The 10980-nt window shown below is 49.2% G+C and overlaps 1 pseudogene; it reads right to left on the bottom strand.

Annotated features, from left to right (window-relative positions):
• Window positions 1–468: 468 nt before the first annotated feature.
• LOC136503484 (uncharacterized) lies at window positions 469–1454 on the bottom strand (annotated as a pseudogene).
• Between the last annotated feature and the right edge of the window lie 9526 nt (window positions 1455–10980).

The raw sequence follows: 10980 nt of genomic DNA, 5'->3' as shown, positions 1-10980 counted from the left end.
AGCTTTGCCGAGTGCCAGGGTACTGGCACTCGGCAAAGAGACCTGGTAGCGCATTTTTTGGCAGCTTTGCCGAGTGCCAGGGCAAAAGGCGCTCGGCAAAGGCTCTTTGCCGAGTGTTAAACTCGGCAAAGTGACCAAAAAATTTTGTTTTTTTGCTATCGATCACTGCAAACAAAACATATAGCATATATATCACATCCATCACATATATATACCACATCCAGCACCTTATATGTCACAATCCATCACACATACCACATGAATCACATCCGTTCACCACATGTCACAGTAATTCCATCCATTATTCGACAGGATTCCACATCATTCAACAAGTAGTTCAAATCCATCACCACATGTCACAATAACACATGCATGACAACAACATTGTCTCGGACAGAAATCCATTGCGAAGAGAACAAGACATGAAACTACAAGCGCTACTCACTGAAGCAGCCCTTGATGTGGCCATCATGCTGGCGACGGGGAAGGAAACATCTGCTGGATCGGAGTGCCCTGAGATGGGTTGTTCGAACCCGCCGACTGAGGCTGCACACAGGAGAAGAGGTTGCATGAGACAAGATTAGTTGAATAGCGATTGTAGCAATTCCTTGCATGTGTGACATTACTCACTGGAGTAGCGGAGTGAGGAGGCTGAGGTGGACCCATTAACCCAGGAGGCATAGCAGCACCCGTCGTAGTTTGCATCCAGGCAATAATGTCCGCCAACCTTTTCTCTTGGGCGAGTTTGTCGGCCTCCCGCGCGGCCCACTCAGCCGCCAACCCCAGCTCCAGCTCCTGGGCCCTCCTGTTTGCTTCTTCCACCTGGGCCTACAAATTGTTGCAAAACTAATGTTACAATAATATAAAGGAAATAGATTTATGTAAAGATCAATGTACGACGAGTAAAACATGAATAACCTGGAGTGTGTCGACCCGGTGCTGTGAAATGCTCGGCCGTGAGCGTATCGCCAGGAGTGAGGAGGCGGTCGTGCTCTGTGCTCGGATCTAGGAGAGAGTGGGAGTAGAGGCCGTGTAGATCACGCTGTCGCCAATCCAGTAGCGGCCATGCTTCTTGCCTTGTCCAATCCTCATGATGGTGTTTGCATCAATGTTGTCGGTCCGTGGATCGTACTCCGGCCCATGGATCGACCTTGCCGCCGACGTGTACTCCGTGATTTTCTCGTAGGTGCTTGAGTTTGTGTACGCCTCGGCCATGTCGTCCAGGTTGAAGGAGACATCGGACGATGCCTTGCCCTTGTGTGCCATGGCAAATGCGGCGAAGTTGGAGCACTCTTGGCCTTGATGTGCCGCCGACTACAAGAACGAAAACAAGATGATTAGAATTCTTTGCCGAGTTCAACGAAAGCAAGAAGAATAGAAACATGACCACGTACCCACGCTTGGGCATATCCAGAGAGGTTGTGGTTGCCTTGATGGTGTGATACACCTGGCATGAACAAACACCGCTACCGGGCAGCCGCGTGCTGAGCGGCCCACTCCGTGCTTAACCACCTGTCCACCATCTTCGCCCAAGCCACGGGGCACCCGTTGCACCACCAAGGAATCACCTACACATCATCAAGTAGTTGACATATTAGAAAAACAAGTGATTCGTACTTAATCTCAAAAGGAACCAATTTTAATGTTCTTTAGCTACCTCAAGGAACTGGGGTTTGGTCAGCGTCAATTCTTGTTCTTGGATGTCATTCTTGGTGACCTTCTGTCCGAGCTTCGTCCCATAGTAATCTATGATGGCCTGGAGTCACGCCTCATGATGGACGTCGACGACGCGTTTCCTGCAAGCTCGCTTAGCCACTGTCTCCGCCGTGCCCTCGAATCCGTCATCAAGTTTGAAGTACTCCTGCATATACAGACACGATGTATGCATTAGTTATTTCAAGTAGAGTCCAATGAGTGCATTGTATTGAGCCATGTAGTGCGAGGAAGACTTACCCAGAACTCTCGAATGACGAGCACAGCCATGGTGCCTGCGTCCACGTGGGGGGCGGACTCGTAGTGGGCAAACGTGAAGGCGGGCTCGAGGTTCCCGGCATGCATGACCATGCCAGGGAAGTGTCTCCTGCATAGGAGACCTAGGATGCCATTGACATGGCGGGAGGCAGTGTTCCCCGACACAATCTCCCACCCCCTACAGAAGTGATTAAGAAAACATATTAGTCTCTATTTTGATATCGAACATAGCATATGAAGTAAAAGTGATAACATGCAAAGGCACTTACGTTTGCCCCTTTGGGCGAATCACTGGGTGTGGACGAGTATGCGGTCGGTCAAGGAGGGTGGAGGGTCCTCGCAAGTAGACACCTGACGAACTAGAGGAAGCGGTAGCTCCCGTCCCGCCCTCGTCCTCGTCCTCATCCTCATCTGCCTCCTCCTAGACCAGCGTCTCCTCCTCGCCCGCCTCCTACTGCACCTGCTCCTCCTCCTCCTCCTCCTGCTGCTGCTGCTGCTGGACCATGGGCGTGGTCCTCCTGTTCCTCCTAGTCGTGGTCCTCGTGCTCCTCTGCCTCATCGAAGATGTCCCCTGCTCCTCCTTGCCCCCTCCGCTGGAGGCTCCTACACCAGAGGCTCCATGGTAGAACGAGCTCAAGTTCCTCTGCCGGCCGCCTGGCATTTTTGTGCAGTCACCTACAATTAAAAAGAAGAAAGAAGTAATTAGAAATAGATGCAAAATAAACAAAACAAAACAAAATTACAAAATTACAAAGTATTACATGTATGTTACAAATAATCTTCATGATCAGGATTAGCTGGATCGTAAGTCTCATCATCACTATCAACCATGTCGAAATAATCAACACTATCCAATGGAGGAATGTTGTCTTCATTTTCATTGCCTACACGTAATCGCTCAAGTATTTGTAAGTCCTTTGCATTTCGCACTTCATCTCCATCGTCATCATCATCAACCATTACATTGTCTACATCCATTCCTATCTTGTCGGTTAAGTCTATCTCAAACCTCCCTTGTAGCCCATCTTCTTGATAGAACTCTCCGTCATACGTGCTTGGGTTGAAGTTGTAATCTTCATCGTTTGGGACAGGTAGTCGGCCGTGTGGCGAGACCTTGTGCACAACAAACCAACCACTAAGATCCGATGTAGTCTTGCAAGCATATGGCGTATAATAAACCTGTGTGGCCTGTTGCGCCACAATGTACACATTGTCTCTTGGATAGACGGAATCCTGTCGAATTTTGACTAGACCAAGATGAGGGGTCTTCCTCGTTACTCTCGGATCAAACCAATGGCATCTGAATACGACAGGATAAAGATTTGTGCTACCATGGAATGAAAGTTCGTATATTTCTTCAATTCTTCCATAATAGTCTACGCCATCGGTGTCGGGCGTAAAAACCCCGCTATTTGTGGATCTTTGATTGGGCCACCTCCGCTCGTAGCTTCCTGTGTGAAATTGATATCCATTCACGTCGTAGGCGTCCGATGACTTGACCCTTTGGTCACAGCCATTGGCAACCTATCTCAACTCGGCACTGATAGACGCATCGGTCCGGGCCTGCAAGCTCAAGCAGGATACATCGTTATATTAATTAGGTGTACGAGCAACAACAAATCGGGGCTAAATTGGACGGTACCTTGGTTTTGAACCAGGAAATAAAATCGGGGCTCCCTTGTCCCGCACCCTTGGAAAGAAGGGTATCACATTCCAGCGGGGTTGGTTCCCTTGAATGGGGCCAGTATTCATGAATGAATTCCCTGTAACGACAAACAAGGGGGTTGGATGTAGAATAGTGCAGGATTATTGAAACAAGTTCGTTGAGAACTTACGCAATATATGGGTCCACCTCTTCAAGGTTGGTTAGCACATATAACATGATTTTGTGCCACTCCACATTTGTCAGGGGCTTATTGGTCGATGCACCTGCTCTTCCAAGTTGTCCTCGAAAAAGGCTGAGGCTCGAGGCATTTTCGTCAGCATTGTAACGAGGAGGTGGATTATGCACACTTGGAAGGTTGTCAGAATAATACAATGTTGTGAAGTTTGACACCTCCTCCATAGTGAATGCACTTGCAATGGAAGCCTCAACTTTGCCTTTGTTTTTACACTTTTTCCGAAGTGTCTTTAGGCATCTCTCGATTGGATAGCATCAACGGGCCTGCACGGGCTCCCCATTCGTGCCTCATACAGGTGGTGCAATATCAGATGCTGCATCGGATTGAAGAAGTCGGGTGGAAAGATCTTCTCCAACTTGCAAAGCAAGATAGGTGCCACTTTTTCCAAGTTAGCAATCATGGTCCGAGATAACTCCTTGGCATAGAGCTGGCGGAAGAAGTAGCTCAACTCTGCTAGCACTGTCCATATGTGCTCAGGGACAAAGCCTCGAACCATCATCGGAAGAAGCCACTCAATCCATATGTGGTAGTCGTGACTCTTCATCCTGTTCACTCGAAGAGTAGTTAAGTTCACTCCCCTCCTTAGATTCGCTGCATACCCATCAGGGAACATTAACGTTTGGATCCATTGGAGTACTTCCCTCCTTTGTCTGGGGGTCAAGACGAAATCTGCCTTAGGCCTTTTCCATGTCTTGCCGCCTCCAGGAGCACGCATCTCTTGATGTGGTCTATCACACAACTCTGCCAGGTCCACTCTAGCCTTAGGGTTGTCCTTTGACTTTTTAGTTTCCATGATTGTTCCCCAGAGTGCCTCGGCGACATTCTTTTCTGTGTGCATGACATTAATGTAATGTGGCATAAGAAGGTCATCAAAATAGGGGAGCCTCGTCAAGCCTGACTTATGAGTCCACATGTGTTTCTCGCTGTATCCCATGAAGCCATCACCTTCTTGATTCTCCATGAGAGCATCTATCTGAGCATGAACCTCGGCACCAGTCATCATCTGTGGTGTAGGTTCTGTCACTACGACACCTTTCGTAAAGTTCTTGGTGTCTTGCCTGAATGGATGCTCGGGAGGGAGGAATTGACGATGTTTGTCGAACGACGAATACTTGCCACCCTTCTTGAGCCAGATGAACCTCAGACGATCCTTGCATAATGGACATGGGAACTTACCGTGGACACACCGACCAAAGAATATCCCATACGCTAGGAAGTCATGCATGGAGTACTGGTACCAAACGTGCATTTTGAAGGGTGTCTTTGTAGCTCTGTCATATGTCCATACCCCATCCTCCCAAGCACTGACCAATTTATCAATCAGAGGCTCCATGAAGACACCCATCTTCTTCCCCGAGTGTCCAGGAATTATCAATGACAAGAATATGTTCTGATGTTCAAAGGCGACGCCGGGGGGGGAGATTGAGGGGGATGACGAACACGGGCCAACATGTGTAGGGGGTAGCCATCAAACCATAAGGATTGAACCCATCTGTTGCCAGCGCAACACGTACGTTATGAGGCTCTGATGCTTTCTCATGATGAATGCCATCAAAGTGGTTCCATGCTTCACCATCGGACGAATGTACCATCTTGTCAGGATTGTATCGTGTGCCCTGTTTGTGCCACGTCATCTGCTTAGCGGATTCCTCGCTCATGTATAGCCGTTGGATCCTCGGCACGAACGGGAGGTACTGTAAGATTTTAATCGGGACGATAAGCTGCTTCTTGTGGCCATCCCCGGAGTCTACCTCCAAGTACCTGGAGGATTTGCACTTCGGACAGTACTTTTCATGCTCATGTTCTTTCCTAAAGAGGACACACCCATTCGGACAAGCATGTATCTGCTCGTAAGACATCTTGAGTCCATCAAGGAGTTCTTGGCACTCGTACAGGCTCTTTGGTAGAACGTGGCCCTCCGGAAGCATGCTAGCAATCAAGGCCAACATACCATCGAAGTGTTGTCGACCCATGTTGATCTCGGCCTTGAACCCCATCACGCGTCCAATGGCATCGAGTTGACAAACCGTTGTCCGATCATGAAGGGGTTTCTGTGCCGAAGACATCATGTCATAGAATGCCTTTGCGGATGCCTCCGTCTCCTCTGCACGTCCATTAGGGATCTATGCTTGTTGATAGTCATCTAACATGTGTGCAACCCCGCTATCATCATCAACATGCTCGAGGCGTGGTCTCACCACTTCCTCTCTCATCCGATGGGCTTCACCGTGGTGGATCCACCGGGTATAGTCCGGCATAAAGCCATGCTTCTGAAGATGTATACCCATGTTGTCCTTCTTTTGCCATTTTCTGTTTGCACACATGCTACAGGGACACTTCATTAGATGCGCTCTATTCGCACCCTTGCCGAATGCACGGTCCAAGAAAGCCTCGGTGTTCTGCCCCCCATTCAGTGCTGAAATCACTCTGACTTCTGTATCCCGTGTACATCCACTCACGGTCATCCATCCTCTAAAATAGATATCAACGAGTAACGTAATTATCAACTGCATCTACGTGGTGTTCCTACTATCTAATAGGTGAGGATATGTCCTAATCCCACCCACAGATGCGTAGACGAGGTCAGTTTCCATGGTCTACTCTGAGCCAAGATAGAATTTCGGCAGCACGTCCCCGCTATTCTCCAGATACACGTCCTGGCAGGGAGAGTGTGTATCCCGAGAACAACACAGAGGTGATGCCAAAACTATATCTCGGATTGGAGCAGACCATGGAAACTAACCTCGTCTACGCATCTACGGGTTGTCTAGAAAACGTGGACAATCCAAAACAGATACGGTTATACATATGCAAAGATCTGCATACTTCCAACCGTATCTCTTTCGGACAGGAGACGCCTAACTGGGTTACACCGATCTACGACAATGATAAGGAAGAGAGGTTATTTATACCTAGGGTGGCGGTGGAGTCAGGCTAGCAGGGTAGTGGCGAGTCGGTGCAGTGGTGAAGTGAGGCTGTGCAGGCAGGACCGCAACACCGACGAAGACGATCGGGGTCGCCTAGGTACTACGGGTCCCCTCCGACAGGTCCTCCTCTGCAAAACAAGAAACACAACACTATAAGTTGAAAATTTCGGCAGAACCTCCCCTATATAGGGAGGTTTCCAAAACCTGCAAAAAATAACGGCATGAAGGCCGACATTCACAACGGCACGAAGGCCGACATTCACGACATTCACAACGGCACGAAGGCCGACATTCATGGCACGAAGGCCGACATTCACAAGGGCACGAAGGCCGACATTCATGACATTCACAACGGCACGAAGGCCGACATTCACAAAGGGACGGTGCATATACCTTGGGCGGTGGTGGGACGTGCATGCGTAGAAGAAGACGCTGAGAACTCCTCCTCCTTCCTCCTCCTCCTTCTCTTCCCCTTCCTCCTTCTTCCTCCTTCCTCCTCTCCTTCTTCCCCTTCTTCTCTTCTTTTCCTCTTCTTCTCCTTCTCTTCCCCTTCCTCCTTCTCCTCTTCTCCTTCCTCCTACTTCACCTCTACCTCCTCCCCTCCAAGAACCGACGGCGAGGGGGGGGGGGGGGTGGGCTGGGTGCGGCCCCCACGGGGAGGGGAGGTGAAGGCAGCCCTCCCTCTCCTTCTCTGGCGGCAGTGGGCCACCGGCGTTCAGCGGCGCCAGCGGGGGCGTGGGTGGGGCGCGGAGGGGAGGGGAGGGGAGGGGAGGAGAGGCGGGCGCGCGGGTGGGGTGGGCAGGCCGGAGCAGCGGGGTCGGTGGCTGTCGGCGTGGCGTGGGCCAGCAGCAGCGGGCGGCGGGGCTGGGGGCACAGGGCGGGGACGCGGCGCGGGGATGGGGGCGCGGGGGGTCGCCGACGGTGGCGGGTCTCGCCGGTGGGGGTGGGGCTCGCCGGCAGGGGGCGGGCGGGCGGCGACGGTGGCGGGCCACAGAGACGGGTGCGGGGGGGGGGGCGCGTGTGTGGCCGATGGGGCCTCGGGGTGGGCCGGCCGAAGGAAATTCCTTTCCTTTGCCAAGTGCCCGCGAACTGGCACTCGGCAAAGGATTTTTAATTTTTTTTTTCAAATATCTTTGCCGAGTGCCGTAGATATGGCGCTCCGCAAAGAGTTTTCTTTTTTTTTTAAAAAAAACAACCATACTTAAAAGAAAAAAAAAACTTACCTCTTTGCCGAGTGCCGCAAATCTGGCACTCGGCAAAGCTCAGATTAAAAAAACCGAAATCGTCCGCGTTTTTTTTAAAAACTTTCACCTTTGCCAAGTGCCCCCCTGTTAGGCACTCGGCAAAGAGGCTTTGCCGAGTGCTAGAGTTGGGCACTCGGCAAAGCATAATTTTTTTTTGTTTTTGCCTCCAAACTTTTTCTTCAGCCTTTACACATTAAGTTGAAGTACATCCTCAAATTTGGCACATTTCTCGATCTTTTTGCTATATATCCTTAATTTATTTCATTTAATTGTATTTTTCTGGGAAATGTAAGTTTGAACTGCAGGTGCATCGAATCATGGAATTCGACGAGTGGAAAAATGATATTCGCGTTACTTATTGTATTTTGAGGCCGTTTCCAGGAGCACGCCCGAAGTTTCAAACATCTCACGCACGAAACATGGCGACAAAATTGTGGGTGAAGTGTTTTTTAATTATATAAAATGCAAACGAAGTTCGAAAATTATGAAACTTGGTGACGCGTCTTTACATCACATGTGGAGGCTATGGTAAAAATTTGAGAACATTTCGCGTACGTTGCCACATAGGATGGTTAGAAACTAGACATCACGTACAGAACCCTCAATCGACATGGGAGCTCCTTCATGTTTAATTTGGCTTCCCACAATGCTCAAGGATTAAGTAGCCAATCTTGATCACTTAACTATATTGTTTCTTCAGGCGGTAGATCCCATTCCCTCCTCATAGACTCTCTCAGTGCTTTTGCTTTCGGGCAGGTGACTGGGAGAGTAGCTGGGATTCAGACCTGACCCACCATGAGAATACAATACAAAAAATAATGAAAAAAAGGAGCATTTCTTCTGAAGAAAACAAATGAAAAGGAGCTAAACGACAGGGATATGATTATGCTCTATAGCACTGCTCATTTTGAGCGTGCAATCCACACGTCGAAGATTCTTTATGCCCACAGGCCACATCTCTCTCTAGATCTCTATCTCCGAATCTCTGTCCTCCCTATACATATCTCATACAAGCACCCACTGTTCTCCTCATCCTCAATTGGATGAACACTATAAAAAGGGCATCGATCCCACCCTGCACTCGCAACAACAAAGCACACAGCTAGCTAGCCCACAAACACCAGCACTAGCTAGAGCTAGCAGGCTAGCTCATTGTTCGCTAGATAGCCAGCTCGATCGACTGTCGTGCCAGTGCCCGATGGCGGAGAGGGTGTCGAGACTGTCGACGGTGAAGGCGGCGGTGATCTTCACGACGAGCCAGTGCCCGATGTGCCACACGGTGACGAGCCTCTTCTCCGAGCTGGGGTGTGTGCGGCGGTGAACGAGCTCGACAAGGACCCGCGCGGCCGTGAGATGGAGCGGGAGGTCGCCCGCCGCCTCGGCCGCGCGCCACCCGTCCCCGCCTTCTTCATCGGTGGCAGGCTCGTCGGCTCCACCGACAAGATCATGTCGCTGCACCTCGCCGGCAAGCTCGTGCCCCGGCGCCATATAGCTCTGAATTTTGCTAGCAGCTGGAACGTAACGTAACCCCCCGATTTTTGCACCTTATTCCCATGCATGCAACTAATTAAATACTCCGATCCTACTGGGGGTGTAAATTAAGAGCTAAGTACGTATATACTGATACTGATGTCGTTCATATATATGCATGGCTAGGCTATAGAGTGCGTTCACTAATCGTAAGATATGAGGAACCTATCTGGACCGTCCGATCACAGCGGGTGGTTGGGTTGAGAGAACTTTTCCTTTTTGATTGATGATGAGATCCTGCGAGGTTTTGTGTAACCTCCCCTTTCCAGTTTTTCAATGAAATATATATGAATTTTGATGTACCTCTCTCTTGCTATTCTTGGATTGTTCTTGCATATATATAGGTGGGACATGGCACAGTTTTTTTTTTGGTGTATGTGTGTTTGTGTCACTACGGGAAACACGTGATTTGCCGAGTGCAAAAATCTTTGCCGAGTGCCAAATTTCGGGCACTCGGTAAAGACCTGCTTTGCCGAGCTCCGTACTCGGCAAAATATGACACTCGGCAAAGAGGCCTTTGCCGAGTGCCTGGCACTCGGCAAAGGCAGACACTCGGCAAAGATTGGTAGGGCTTAACGGCATCCAGCGGCGTCCTCTTTGCCGAGTGCCCCCCGTTTGGCACTCGGCAAAGAATTTACTTTGTCGAGTGCCAACCCTAGGCACTCGGCAAAATATATTTTTTTTGTTTTTTGCCACCAATGTTTTTTGAAGCTTTAGTACACTTCCACAAACAACATGTTTAAATTTGGGACATTTTCATTGCCTTTTGGCATATTTCTATAGTTTATTTTGTTTTGTTGAATTTTTCCAGAAAATGTAAGTTTGAACGGCAGGTGCATCGAATAATGGATTACATTCGTTCAAAAAATATTATCTTTATTTCTTAGTGTAAATTTAGGCTAAATCTAGGAACTGTCTCAAAATTTCGATCAACGTGCTCACGGGGCAACGCCGCCAACCTGCGTGGGAGTGGTTTTTTAATTGTATAAAATGCGAACGAATTCCGAAAATCATGAAACTTGTCGAGTTGTCACCGTATCGTATGTGTATGCCGTGAAAAAAATTTGAAAAAGTTTCGAGCACCAGTGGACTCATAAATCGGGCTTGACTAGGCTCCCCTATTTCAATGACCTTCTTGTTTCACACAACAATGATGTAATGCACACAGAAAAGAATATCGTCGAGGCGCTTTTTGCAACACTCATGGACATTTCTGATAAGTCAAAGGACAACGTTAAGGCTAGACTAGACCTGGCAACGATGTGCGATAAGCCAAAGCAAGTGATGAAGCCTCCCGCGTCCGACAAGAAATGGAGAAGGACTCCGGTCGATTTCGTCTTGAAAAAGGACCAAAGGAAGGAAGTACTGTGGTGGATCCAGACGTTAATGTTCCCTGATGGGCATGTG

The sequence above is a fragment of the Miscanthus floridulus genome, chromosome 14, assembly GCF_019320115.1.
Source record: "Miscanthus floridulus cultivar M001 chromosome 14, ASM1932011v1, whole genome shotgun sequence".
Lineage (NCBI taxonomy): Eukaryota > Viridiplantae > Streptophyta > Magnoliopsida > Poales > Poaceae > Miscanthus > Miscanthus floridulus.
This window is presented reverse-complemented; position numbering and strand designations above follow the sequence as displayed.